Source organism: Octopus sinensis, linkage group LG20 (genome assembly GCF_006345805.1).
Source record: "Octopus sinensis linkage group LG20, ASM634580v1, whole genome shotgun sequence".
Classification (NCBI taxonomy): Eukaryota; Metazoa; Mollusca; class Cephalopoda; order Octopoda; family Octopodidae; genus Octopus; species Octopus sinensis.
In genome coordinates, this window is record NC_043016.1 from 8870142 (window position 1) to 8883207 (window position 13066).

General features: G+C 42.7%; 1 long non-coding RNA gene across 2 annotated transcripts in view; it reads left to right on the plus strand.

Moving 5' to 3' along the window:
* The first annotated feature begins 2073 nt into the window (after positions 1 to 2073).
* Positions 2074 to 13066, plus strand: part of LOC118767323 — a 32015-nt gene continuing 21022 nt past the window's right edge. For both annotated transcript variants that reach the window (XR_005003238.1, XR_005003239.1), the window contains exons 1-2: positions 2074 to 2222; positions 9413 to 9506. This is a non-coding gene — a long non-coding RNA (uncharacterized LOC118767323). The remainder of the gene's footprint in view (positions 2223 to 9412; positions 9507 to 13066) is intronic.

The following is a 13066-nucleotide window of genomic DNA, read 5'->3' on the forward strand; positions in this document are numbered from 1 at the left end:
TCTATAGTTATACTAAGTCCGAAGTGTTTCATTAACTGGATAATATCCTTCCTAAAACGATCTTGTGCTGGTCCATTTGTATTAGCTGTTAAGGCGAGGGCATCATCTTTGTAGATGGCGAAATGTACGTTAGGGAATGTCTAAATACAAGGACAGAGCTTTTCGGATCATGCCCATATGTGACTAAATTTCTGTTACGTTTTTGGTCCCCTAAAGAAAACAGATAGAACATGCTTACTATGTTATGTCCCAAGAAGAATTTATATATTTTTTATATATTTTTTATATATTTTTTATGTATTTTTATATAATTTTTATGACGAAAAATGCGAGCGATGTATAAGTACGCAGGCAAGCAGAGTTATAACAGAGTAATTCCCTTTATTTAACGGTATTTTTTCATAACGTTTTCAAATAGCCAGATAACCGAAGAGATGGTGTTGTGGATTTCCACTTCGGCATCTGAAACTCAGTTTTATCTTGACTACCGAGTAATGTAACATATTGTATAGATAAATTTCCTCTATTTACATAATATTGAGGTCTCTTTCTTTCTTTTGTTATCTTACCGTTTTATCAATATATATATATATATTATATATATATATATTGCTATATATTTACATCTGTATATGTATGTATATTTTGTTTATCGAGCCCAAGTGTGTTTGTTTGCATCAGTATTTTCAAATATATATATATGTGTGTGTGTGTGTATGTATGTGTATGTGTGTGAGTGTATGTATACATACACACACACATATATATACATATATATAGGTGTAGGAGTGGTTGTGTGGTAAGTAGCTTGCTTACCAACCACATGGTTCCAGGTCCAGTCCCACTGCGTGGCACCTTGGTCAAGTGTCTTCTACTATAGCCACTGGCCGACCAAAGCCTTATGAGTGGATTTGGTAGATGGAAACTGAAAGAAGACTGTTGTATATATGTATATATGTATATATATATATATATGTGTGTGCGTATGTATGTGTGTGTATATGTTTGTGTGTCTGTGTTTGTCCCCCCTCCGAACATCCCTTGACAACCACTGGTGGTATGTTTACATCCCCGTAACCTAGCGGTTCGGCAAAAGAAACTGATAGAATAAATATTAGGCTTACAAAGAAGAAGTCCTGGGATCAATTTGCTCGACTAAAGGCAGTGCTCCAGCATGGTCTCAGTCACATGACTGAAACAAGTAAAAGAGTAAAAGAGTATATACACACACACACACACTTACACATACATGTGCACACAGATATAGATATTCTAATATAAGGTGCATTCCAGAGGTTCTGGAACTTTTTCAGGAGTCAGAGGAGTACAAAACTATAATATCCTTGAAAATACGATCCTCTGTCTTGAATGCATTTGTTGTAGTACTCTAGCCATGTTGTGAAAGCTCCATGGAAGTCCTCCAAAGGGAAGGTTTCCTGAACTCTTGTCACAACCCCTTTCAAAGTCTGGACTCTGAGGAGAGTGAGGGACAGTTTTGAAGCCTGTCTCTGTCAAATACCAGGATGGAACTGAAGATTGGTATATTGTCCTAGTACAAAAAAGCTCTGGTCTTTTGCAATGATATTTCTTCAGAACTCTCTCAAAACCTTCACAAAGTACTCTTTATTGACCATCTGGTCAGAGGGAATCCAGTGAAGGTAGATGATATTTGCTGTCAAAAATGGAGATCATTATGAGCTTCCTAACGGACTTGCTTTGCCTGGCCTCTTATGCCAATGAAAAGTAGATGCCTGATTCATACAAGTTAATCAATAAGCAGTCTGGAGCATTTCATCAGTTTCTGTAATGTTTTATCCATTTTAACGCAAAATTTTATGGCATAAGGAACTTCCAAACTGTCTTCATGTCCTGACTGCATTTCACAAACTAGTCAGCTGTGACAAGTGGTGTTTTGCAGGGTGTGTTCAAAGTGTTGTTACAGCCATTTCCTCCACTTTGGACTAAAGAAGTGGATATGTCAACATATTAGATACATAGTAAAGTTACACTAAAATTGCAATAATCTAGGATGGTTATAACTGCCTTTCTTAAGAAAAAAGTCTCAAAACATCTGGAATGCAACTCATACATAACCAAAATATAAAGTTCTTATTTATTGTGTAAGAACTAAAAGTTCTTTTAAATGATAAAAGCAAAAGGCTAAATGGATGTTGATGTGCAAAAGAATTCAGTACTCAGTATTTTGGCTACAATGGTTAAAGGTAAAAATTTCAATTATTTTTGATAATGGTTTGGTTGAGGTTTTTGTATTTATGTGAATGATTGTATATATATGTATTTTAGTCTTTTAGTCTTTTACTTGTTTCAGTCATTTGACTGCGGCCATGCTGGAGCACCGCCTTTAGTCGAGCAAATCGACCCCGGGACTTATTCTTTGTAAGCCCAGTACTTATTCTATCGGTCTCTTTTGCTGAACCGCTAAGTGACGGGGATGTAAACACACCAGCATTGGTTGTTAAGCAATGCTGGGGGGACAAACACAGACACACAAACCTATACACACACACTTATATATATATGCATATATATGACAGGCTTCTTTCAGTTTCCGTCTACCAAATCCACTCACAAGGCATTGGTCGGCCCGGGGCTATAGCAGAAGACACTTGCCCAAGATGCCACGCAGTGGGACTGAACCTGGAACCATGTGGTTGGTTAGCAAGCTACTTACCACACAGCCACTCCTGCGCCTATGTATATGTATTTTTATTTTGTGGGGAATTGTATACGTACATACATGCATGCACATGTATGTGAGCGTGTGTATAATGAGAGAGAAAAGGATGGGGGAGATGAGATAAAATTTCTTTCTCTTGTTCAAAAGAGAAAATCTCTTTGCAATGGCACCCATTCCAGTTTTGGACAGGCACAAACATATAGCCACACACACACACACGCGCGCGTGCACGCATGCACATACACTAGCACATATGGGGCTATAGTAGGAGACATTTGGTGTCACACACTAGTGCTAAATCCAGAAACATATAGCTAAGGAACAAAGTTCTTACCACACAGACAGGACTGTGTCTTACAACAGAGCTTATAGAAAATATATAATCGGTAATTATATAACCAGCTTATGAAAAATTCTAATTAATAATTATTATTAATTTGCATTTTATGAATATCGCTTGTAGCAGAACAACATGCATCAAATAAAAGTTTCTTTAGGATCTTGTTAAATTTCTTTCTGATTTTTGTCAGAATATTTTTAAAAGGCGTAGCTTGGATGTAGTTTAAAATTATAGTTTAACAACACCCGACTCGATTTCAGTGAGAAATAATATTTTTCCTCATTTTTCTTTTTTCTTGTGCTATCAACTAATCTCATCTCCCAATATACCACAAATGACTTATTTCCACTGAAATTGGAGTGGGATGGGCCCTCAAAATTCCCCCTCACCTCGGAGTTGTTTTTTTTTTTTTGTGTGCTATCACTTAATCTCGGCTCCTAGTATAGTACAAAGAACTTTTTCCCCTTTGTGCCATATTCGGAGATCAGTATAGTGGATTTTTTTTTAATGCTTAATAGCTGCTATTTCTAGCATACTAAACAACCATGTTGAGGACCGCCTACTTTTGAGTTTATTTAAAAGAGAGAGAAAAGTGCTTTATACAACAAATTTCGATATAATTGTAATCTACACCATCTGAGACATATATGTAGAAAATTTTAACAAATTATCCATGTTTCAGACACACATATATCTATACATATACGTACATACATATACATATATATATACATATACATATATATACATATACATACATATATGTGTGTGTGTGTGTGCATATAAATGCCATATCATCATCATATTCATCATTTAACGTCCACTTTCCATGTTGGCATGGGTTCGATGGTTTGACAGGGTCCAACAAGCGAGGGGTCACATCTGGTTTGGCATGGCTTGGCATAATAGACATTTTAATATTTTTATGATTATATAGACCTTGGTGCATGTTGACTGGGAACCTGGGGCCCACCAAAATTGTTCCCAATTAGGCCCTGCACTTCTTAAGGCGGGCCCTGGTTCATACAGAGCTTCATAAAAACACATACAAAAAATACAAAAAAAAAAGGAATAACACAAATAAATATGAATTTAAAATAAAATGTTTTTACATTTTACATATTTTCTAGTAAAACTTACCATCTATCTAAAATACTTTGCTAATTTACATAATTAATCTAAATGAATAATTTTTTTTTCAACTCAGTAACTGTTTCCAATGTCTGTTACAATGCTTTGTATCCTATATCGCATTTATGGCATATCTGTCTGGAACTAAGGAAAGCAAATTTTCTAGAAAGTCGTTCACATTGGTTATGGCCTTCATCTTGAATAGATGTTCTTCCCTTACAAAATTCAACAACCTTGAAGCAAAGCTATGGTCTAAATCATAAAATATATCATATATCCACTTTTATATATTAAGATATATATGCAGCTATTAAAGTACTTTTATAAATGCATCTCAGTTACACATATTGTTCTTCCTCTTCCTCTCTCTGTCTCCCTCTCTAAATGTACATTATATAGTATGTCTCTTCTATTTTGTACGTATTTCTGTATGTATGTATGGATGGGTGTTTGTAAGTATGGATTGATGTATGGGTGCATGCATGCATGTATGTATGTATGTATGTATGTATGTATGTATGCATGTATGCATGTATGTATGTATGTATGTATGTATGTAATGTGTGTATGTCTGTATGTAGTGTGTGTATGTATGTATGTGTGTATATATGTGTGTATATATGTTGTATGTATGCATGTATGTATGTGTGTGTGCATGTGTATGTATTAATATTTAGCAGAAGCAATAGAGAGACTTAAGGGGCAAGAGTCACTCTGTTGCTCCTGCTAAATATTAAGAAAAAAGTACTTATATATATATACATACATATATATATATACAACACATATATATATAACGGGAAGCTTTATGAAAATAGACAAAAGACGAAGGCAGGTTTACGGAAATAAACAAAAGACGAAGGCAGGTGGAATACAAACAAACAATTGTATTAGTATGGCGCTCAGGAAATATAAATAAAACAAGTCTTTAACGTTTCGAGCCTACGCTCTTCAACAGAAAGATACACAGAAAAGAAACACAGAAAGAAGGAGAGAAAAAAAAGTACGTGCAGAGGCTAGCGAATCAACATGGCGATCTGATTTCGGCCAGAAGTCAAAGATCAAACGTGAGACGCAAGAGCGAAATTAGGGGAGATAATAGGGTTAAATGACCTCGCCCCAACATAAGAGTGTGTGTGTGTGTATGAGAGAGTATTAGTGCGTATGAGAGGTCTGGACGTGTGTATGTATATATGATGTGATGTGTAAAGTCGTATGGTGTAGTGTAGAGAGAGGAGATGAGGGAAGAAGGGAGGGGGAGGGGAAGAGGAGGGGGAAGGGGGAGAATGAAGGAGAGGAGAAGAGGAGGAGGGAGGATAGAGGGAGAGGGGGAGAGAGAGAGAAGGGGAGTGAGGGAGCAGAGAGAAAGAGGGAAGGGGAAGAGGGAAGAAGGAGGGAGGGAGAAAGAGGGAAGAAGGGAAGAGGAGTAGGGGTGAAAGGATGAAGGACTGAAGATAAGTAGGGGTCGGGGGAGGTTAGATGATTAGGGGAGAGGGGGGTTAGATGAGGAGGGGGGTAGAGTTGAGACCAAATGGCGTATAAGAGCGAAGAGAGAAGATTAATTCCTGTTCATGGCGCAAACGGGAATCTGGATGGCCTCTGTGTAAGGACAAACCGAACACAGACAGGTGTTGCAAGGAGTGACCGGTGGAGCGGAAATGGCGTGAGACCGGTGTGTCGTTCACCAGGCGGATGTTATGAAGGTGTTCCGCGAACCGGTCAGCCAAGCGGCGTCCCGTTTGTCCGATGTACAGGGAATGGCAGAGAGAGCAAGAGATGCAATAGATAATATTGCACCTGGAGGTGCAGGTGAAGGAGTTGATGATGCGATAGGGTCGATGATGGGTGCCAGTGAGGAGGGTGGTGTTGGAGAGGTAAGGGCAAGTGCGGCAACGTGGGCGGGAGCAGGGGAACCAGCCAGGTTGGGAGGTAGGGTCAGGGAAGGAGCTATGGACCAAAAGGTCTCGAAGGTTATGGGCTCGTTTGAAAGAGGGGAAGAGGTTAGGGAAGAGGTGTGAAGTGGACGGATCGGACTGGAGATGACGGAAAGCTCGAAGAATGGTGCGTTGGAGAGGTAGGGTCGTGGGGTGGTAAGTGAGGGGAAAGGGAGGCGGGAGACTACAGGGCGGGTTCGGGGAGAGAGAGCAGATACACGGTCCACGGAACATGCTCTGGCAAGGGCGGTGTGGATAGTGGTGAGGGGGTATCCACGTAGGATGAAGTGGTGAGCCATACGTTGAGACTGAGTCTCAAAGTCATGGTCGTCACTACAGAGCCTACGTAGACGGAGGAATTGGGAATAGGGGATGGAAAGCTTGGTGTGTTCTGGGTGGGAAGAAGAGAAGTTGAGGTATGAGTGTGAGTCTGTGTGTTTGTAGTGAATGGAGGTGGTAAGAGTGGAGTGAAGAATGCTAACCGAAATGTCGAGGAAGGAGACAGAGGTGTTGGAGATAGTGGAAGTGAAGTTACAATGCTTTGTATCCTATATCGTATTTATGGCATATCTGTCTGGAACTAAGAAAAGCTAATTTTCTAGAAAGTCATTCACATTGGTTATGGCCTTCATCTTGAATAGATGTTCTTCCCTTACAAAATTCAACAACCTTGAAGCAAACCACACACCACACACACACACACATATATATAACAATTGCAGCATGGAAGGTATTTATAAGCCATTTAAGAAAAACACAAAAACTGTTAGATTCACTTCAACATTTGAATTTAATTTGTCAAAATATTTTCATCACTTTGAGACCGTGACCTGTTCACTGACATCACACACACACTTATATATATATATATATATATATATATATATATATATATACCTTCCTTCTTGTGACACTTGTGAAGACCTGTTGAGGCAAGTGAAAATCAAAATCAAAACAAATCAAAATAGATGAACATCAATGGAATTTGTATCTTTGTGGTACCAGTGCCGGTGGCACACAAGAATCCATCTGAACGTGGCCGTAGTCAGTACCGCATCACTGGCCATCGTGCTGTGGGCACATACACAACACCATCCGATCGTGGCCGTTCGCCAGCCTCATCTAGCACCTGTGTCGGTGGCACATAAAAACACCATCCGAAGACCCGGCAAGACTAGTCAGGCCATAACCCATGGCCCCTACCTGGGACGTAGTCAGTCCACCTGTGCATACTTTCCTCCTTGTGATACTTGTGAAGGCCGTTGAGGCAAGTGAAAATCAAAATCAAATCAAAACAAATCAAAATAGGTGAACATCAATGGAATTTGTATCTTTGTGGTACCAGTGCCGGTGGCACACAGACAAAACCATCCGAAAGTGGCCGTAGCCAGTACCGCATCGACTGGCCTCCGTGCTGTGGGCACATGACAAACACCATCCGATCGTGGCCGTTCGCCAGCCTCATCTAGCACCTGTGTCGGTGGCACATAAAAACACCATCCGAAGACCCGGCAAGACTATCAGGCCATAACCATGGCCCCTACCTGGGACGTAGTCAGTCCACCTGTGCATACCTTCCTTCTTGTGACACTTGTGAAGACCTGTTGAGGCAAGTGAAAATCAAAACAAATCAAAATAGATGAACATCAATGGAATCTGTATCTCTTTGTGGTACCAGTGCCGGTGGCACACACTTTGTGGTACCAGTGCTGGTGGCACACAAGAGAAAACCATCCGAACGTGGCCGTAGCCAGGTTCCGCATCGACCGGCCCCCGTGCTGTGGGCACGTAACAAACCCATCCGATCATGGCCGTTCGCCAGCCTCATCTGGCACCTGTGTCGGTGGCACATAAAAACACCTTCCAAGACCCCGGCAAGACTAGTCAGTCCACCTGTGCATACCTTCCTTCTTGTGACACTTGTGAAGACCTGTTGAGGCAAGTGAAAATCAAATCAAATCAAAATAGATGACCATAAATGGAATTTGTATCTTTGTGGTACCAGTGCCTGTGGCACACAAAATCCATCCGAACGTGGCCGTAGTCAGTACCGCATCGACTGGCCATCGTACTGTGGGCACATAACAAACACCATCCGATCGTGGTCGTTCGCCAGCCTCATCTAGCACCTGTGTCGGTGGCACATAAAAACACCATCTGATGAAGACCCGGCAAGACTATCAGAGCCATATCCCATGGCCCCTACCTGGGACGTAGTCAGTCCACCTGTGCATACCTTCCTCCTTGTGATACTTGTGAAGGCCTGTTGAGGCAAGTGAAAATCAAAATGAATCAAAACAAATCAAATCAAATCAAATCAAAACAAATCAAAATAGATGAACATTAATGGAATTGTATCTTTGTGGTACCAGTTGCCGGTGGCACACAAGAAAACCATCCGAACGTGGCCGTAGCCAGTACCGCACCGACTGGCCTCCGTGCTGTGGGCACGTAACAAACACCATCCTATCGTGGCCGTTCGCCAGCCTCATCTGGCACCTGTGTCGTGGCACATAAAAACAGAACCATCCGAAGACCCGGCAAGACTAGTCAGGCCATAACCTGTGGCCCCTACCTGGGACGTAGTCAGTCCACCTGTGCATACCTTCCTTCTTTTACACTTGTGAAGACCTGTTGAGGCAAGTGAAAATCAAAACAAATCAAAATAGATGAACATCAATGGAATTTGTATCTTTGTGGTACCAGTGCCGGTGGCACGTGGCACACAAGAAAACCATCCGAACGTGGCCATAGCCAGTACCCACGCATCGACTGGCCTCCGTGCTGTGGGCACGTAACAAACACCATCCGATCGTGGCCGTTTGCCAGCCTCATCTAGCACCTGTGTCGGTGGCACATAAAAACACCAATCCGAGCGTGGCCGTCTGCCAGCCTCGCCTGGCACCTGTGTCGGTGGCACATAAAAAATACCATCCGAGCGTGGCCGTCTGCCAGCCTCGTCTGGCACCTGTGTCGGTGCACATAAAATCACCCACTACACTCTCGGAGTGGTTGGCGTTAGGAAAGCATCCACTGTAGAAACACTGCCAGATCTGACTGGACTGGTGCAGCTTTCGGGCCCCCAGACCCCAGTTGAAACCGTCCAAAACCATGCTAGCATGGAAAGCGGACGTTAAATGATGATGATGATGATGATGATGATGATATATATCAATCAAAACAAGCAACAAGGATATCCATAAGTTTATTTTGATTTTATTCACCTTACTTTGAAATTGTACCGTACTAAATTCTGGTGCCTCAACGTAAGTACCATATTCATCTGAATATATCAATCTATCTTTTCAGGTACATGATGCCACTGTCCCCTACCCCAGGGTCTCTAGGGACCGTACCTCCCACACACTCAGGGTTGGTACTCTCAACGTCAGCACACTAAAAGGTAGGTCTGGTGAGATTGTTGAGATGCTTGAATGGAGATGTGTCAATATGTGCTGCATCCAAGAAGTAAGGTGGTGGGGAGGTTCTGGTAGGTTCCTCACAGGCAAAGAACACAAGATTTTCTGGGCAGGGAACACTGACGGGGTTAGGGGTATGGGTATACTTCTTGTGGAGAAATAGGCAGATAAGGTAACTGAGGTAGTCAGAGTATGCGACAGAATACTTAAGATTAGTATAGTGCTCCATCATCGGTTAGCAACCATTATCTCGGCGTATGCCCCTCAGCCAGGGCTACCCGATGGACAGAAAGACCGATTCTGTGACACCCTCTTGCAGACTATCATGTTGACAAATGACAGGGAACTTCTCTTTGCGGCTGGTGACTTCAATGGACATGTTGGACAACATGTCGGGGGCTTCCATGGCATACATGGAGGCTACAGTTTTGGTTCTCGCAATGAGGAGGGAACCAGGCTGGTGGAGTTCTGTGACGCAAATGATCTTATGGTTTGCAATACTAACTTCAGAAAACCTGCCAGCCGCCTAGTCACCTACTGCTCTGGCAAACACACTAGTCAGATTGACTACATCCTCACCAGAAAAAGGGAAAAAGAAAAAGGAAAAAGGGAAAGATGGCTGCTTATAAAGGCCAAAACCTTCCCAGGCAAAGAATGTACCCCACAACATAGCCCGGTAGTTAGTGACTTCAGGATCAGGGCTAAATGGATGCCCAGAAGATGACCAGCAAAGAGAAGAAGGGTCTGGAGACTTAAAGATCTTGCAAATGGACAGAGATTCAGAGACATATTACTCGAAGCCTTTGACGAAATAGAAGGGGAATAGGCTTCATATGGTATAGAAGACAACTGGAGATTCCTACGGACAACCTGCTAAGGGCCACCGACCAGATCTGTGGATGGTTGCAAAGTCCCCTCTCAACCAAAATAATGTGGTTGGTGGAAACAATGTTGTTGACAGGGCTATTAGAAAAAGAAGAAAACGGCTTGGAAGGACTGGAAGAACGGTGGTAGCAGGGAAGTGTATCAGAATGCCAGAAAAGAAGCTAGGAGGCAGGCTTATTTAGCCAGAGGAGGAGCAGATAAGAAAAAAATTTGCCAATGTTCTGCGCCATGAGGACCAAAGACTTGAGAGTATTTCGTGTTGCAAGACAGTGTGTGAGAGAGAATTGTGATGTGTAGGAGAGAAATGGTTCGCATGGATGAGGTTCACTTGTGCTAAATGAGGATGCAAAGAGAGAGGTTTGGAGACGCCACTATGAAAGGTTGCTGAATAAAGAAAATGAATGGGATAAAGAGAGTCTGCCAAATGTCGATCCCAACAGAGGGACCAGCTATCCAAGTTGACAGTTCTTTGGTAGCTAAGGCAATTAGAAGCATGAAGACAGGGAAGCCAGGCCCATCAGGAATTACTGCAGAGATGCTCAAAATATCTGGCAGTGTCGGCCTATAACCTAGTCACCCGTATGGAACCAGGTGATACACGAAGGAGTCATCCAATGACTGGTTGTAGCAGCATAATAGTCAACTACTACAAAGGTAAGGTGACACTTTAGATACAAATAATTACAGAGGTATCAAGCTGTTGAATCAGGTAATGAAGGTTACGGAGAGGGTCATAGCCTAACTGATTACGGAGAGAGTCAGCTTGATGAGATGCAGTTTGGTTTCGTGCCAGGGAAAAGCACCACTGATGCCATATTTCTGGTAAGACAGCTGCAGGAGGAAATACCTAGCCAAAGATAAGCCCCTGTACCTGGCTTTCGTTGACATGGAGAAAGCCTTTGACAGGGTCACTGATCCTTATCTGGTGGTCATGAGGAAACTAGGGATAGATGAATGGTTAGTGAGAGCTGGCAAGCCATGTACAGGGACGCTATAAATAAGGTGAGGGTGGCAACGAGTAACTGAAGAATTCCGAGTAGAGGTAGGGGTCCACCAAGGTTCAGACCTCATCCCCTCCTATTTATTATAGTCCTCCAGGCAATAATGGATGAATTCAAGACAGGATACCCCTGGGAGCTCCTCTATGCTGGTGACTTTGCTCTAATTGCTGAGTCACTATCAGAACTGGAGGAGAAGTTTCAAATGTGGAAACAAGGATTAGACTTGAAGGGCCTTAGAACCAACCTAGCTAAAACCAAAGTCCTAATAAGTAGGAAGGCAGGCAAATCACAAATCCAGAGAGCTCTTACTTCTGCTGGTGACAAAGGGCGTCTCGCTCAGTGTAAAAGGCAGACTGTATGATGCATGTGTACGAACAGCCATGCTACATGGCAGTGAAACATGGGCTGTGACTGCTGAGTACATACGTAAGCTCACAAAGAATGAAGCCAGTATGATCTGATGGATGTGTAATGTCAGTGTGCATACTCGACAGAGTGTAAGTACCTTGAGAGAAAAGTTGGACCTAAGAAGCATCAGATATTGTGTGCAAGAGAGATGACTGCACTGGTATGGTCATGTGGCAAGAATGAATGAGAATAGCTGTGTGAAAAAGTGCCACACCCTAGTAGTTGAGGGAACTTGTGGAAGAGGTAGACCCAGGAAGACCCGGGATGAAGTGGGGAAGCATGACTTTCGAACATTAGGCCTCACCAAGGAAATGACTAGCGACCGAGACTTTTGGAAATATGCTGTGCTTGAGAAGACCTGGCAAGCCAAATGAGACCATAACTTGTGGCCTATGCCAGGAGCATAACCAGCCCGCTTATGCATACCTTTTCCTTCTTTGGACACTAGACTCTGCTTGAGAAGACCTGTTGAGGCAGCTGAAATCAAAATCACCTTCGATGACTGGCTTCCATGCTAGTGGGGTGCAAAGAGCACCATACAATCATAAAAGGGCACCATTCGAGCGTGATCATTACCAACGTCACCTTACTGGCACCTATGCCAGTGGCATGTGTAAAAAGATTCGAGCGAGGTCATTGCCAGTACCGCTTACTGGCCCCTGTGCTGGTGGCACGTAAAAAGCACCCACTACACTCTCGGAGGGGTTGGCATTAGGAAGATGGCAAACTGGCAGAAACGTTTGCGCGCCGAGCGAAATGCTTAGCGGTATTTCATCTGCCGTTACGTTCTGAGTTCAAATTCCACCGAGGTCGACTTTGCCTTTCATCCTTTCGGGGTCGCTTAAATAAGTACCAGTCATGCACTGGGGTCGATATAATCGACTTAATTGGTTTGTCTGTCCTTCTTTGTCCTCTCTGTGTTTAGCCCCTTGTGGGTAGTAAAGAAATAGGCATTAGGAAGGGCATCCAGCTGTAGAAACTCTGCCAGATCAAGATTGGAGCCTGGTGCAGCCATCTGGTTCACCAGCCCTCAGTCAAATCGTCCAAGCCATGCTAGCATGGAAAGCGGACGTTAAACGATGATGATGATGATCTATCTATCTATCTATCTATCTATCTATCGATCTGTATATATATACCGTTTGTAATAAATGGATAGATGGATGGATGGATGGATAGATGGATGGATAAATGGAGAGAGAGAGGGGGAGAAACTAAAGGGAGAAAGAGAGACAGACAGACAGACAGAA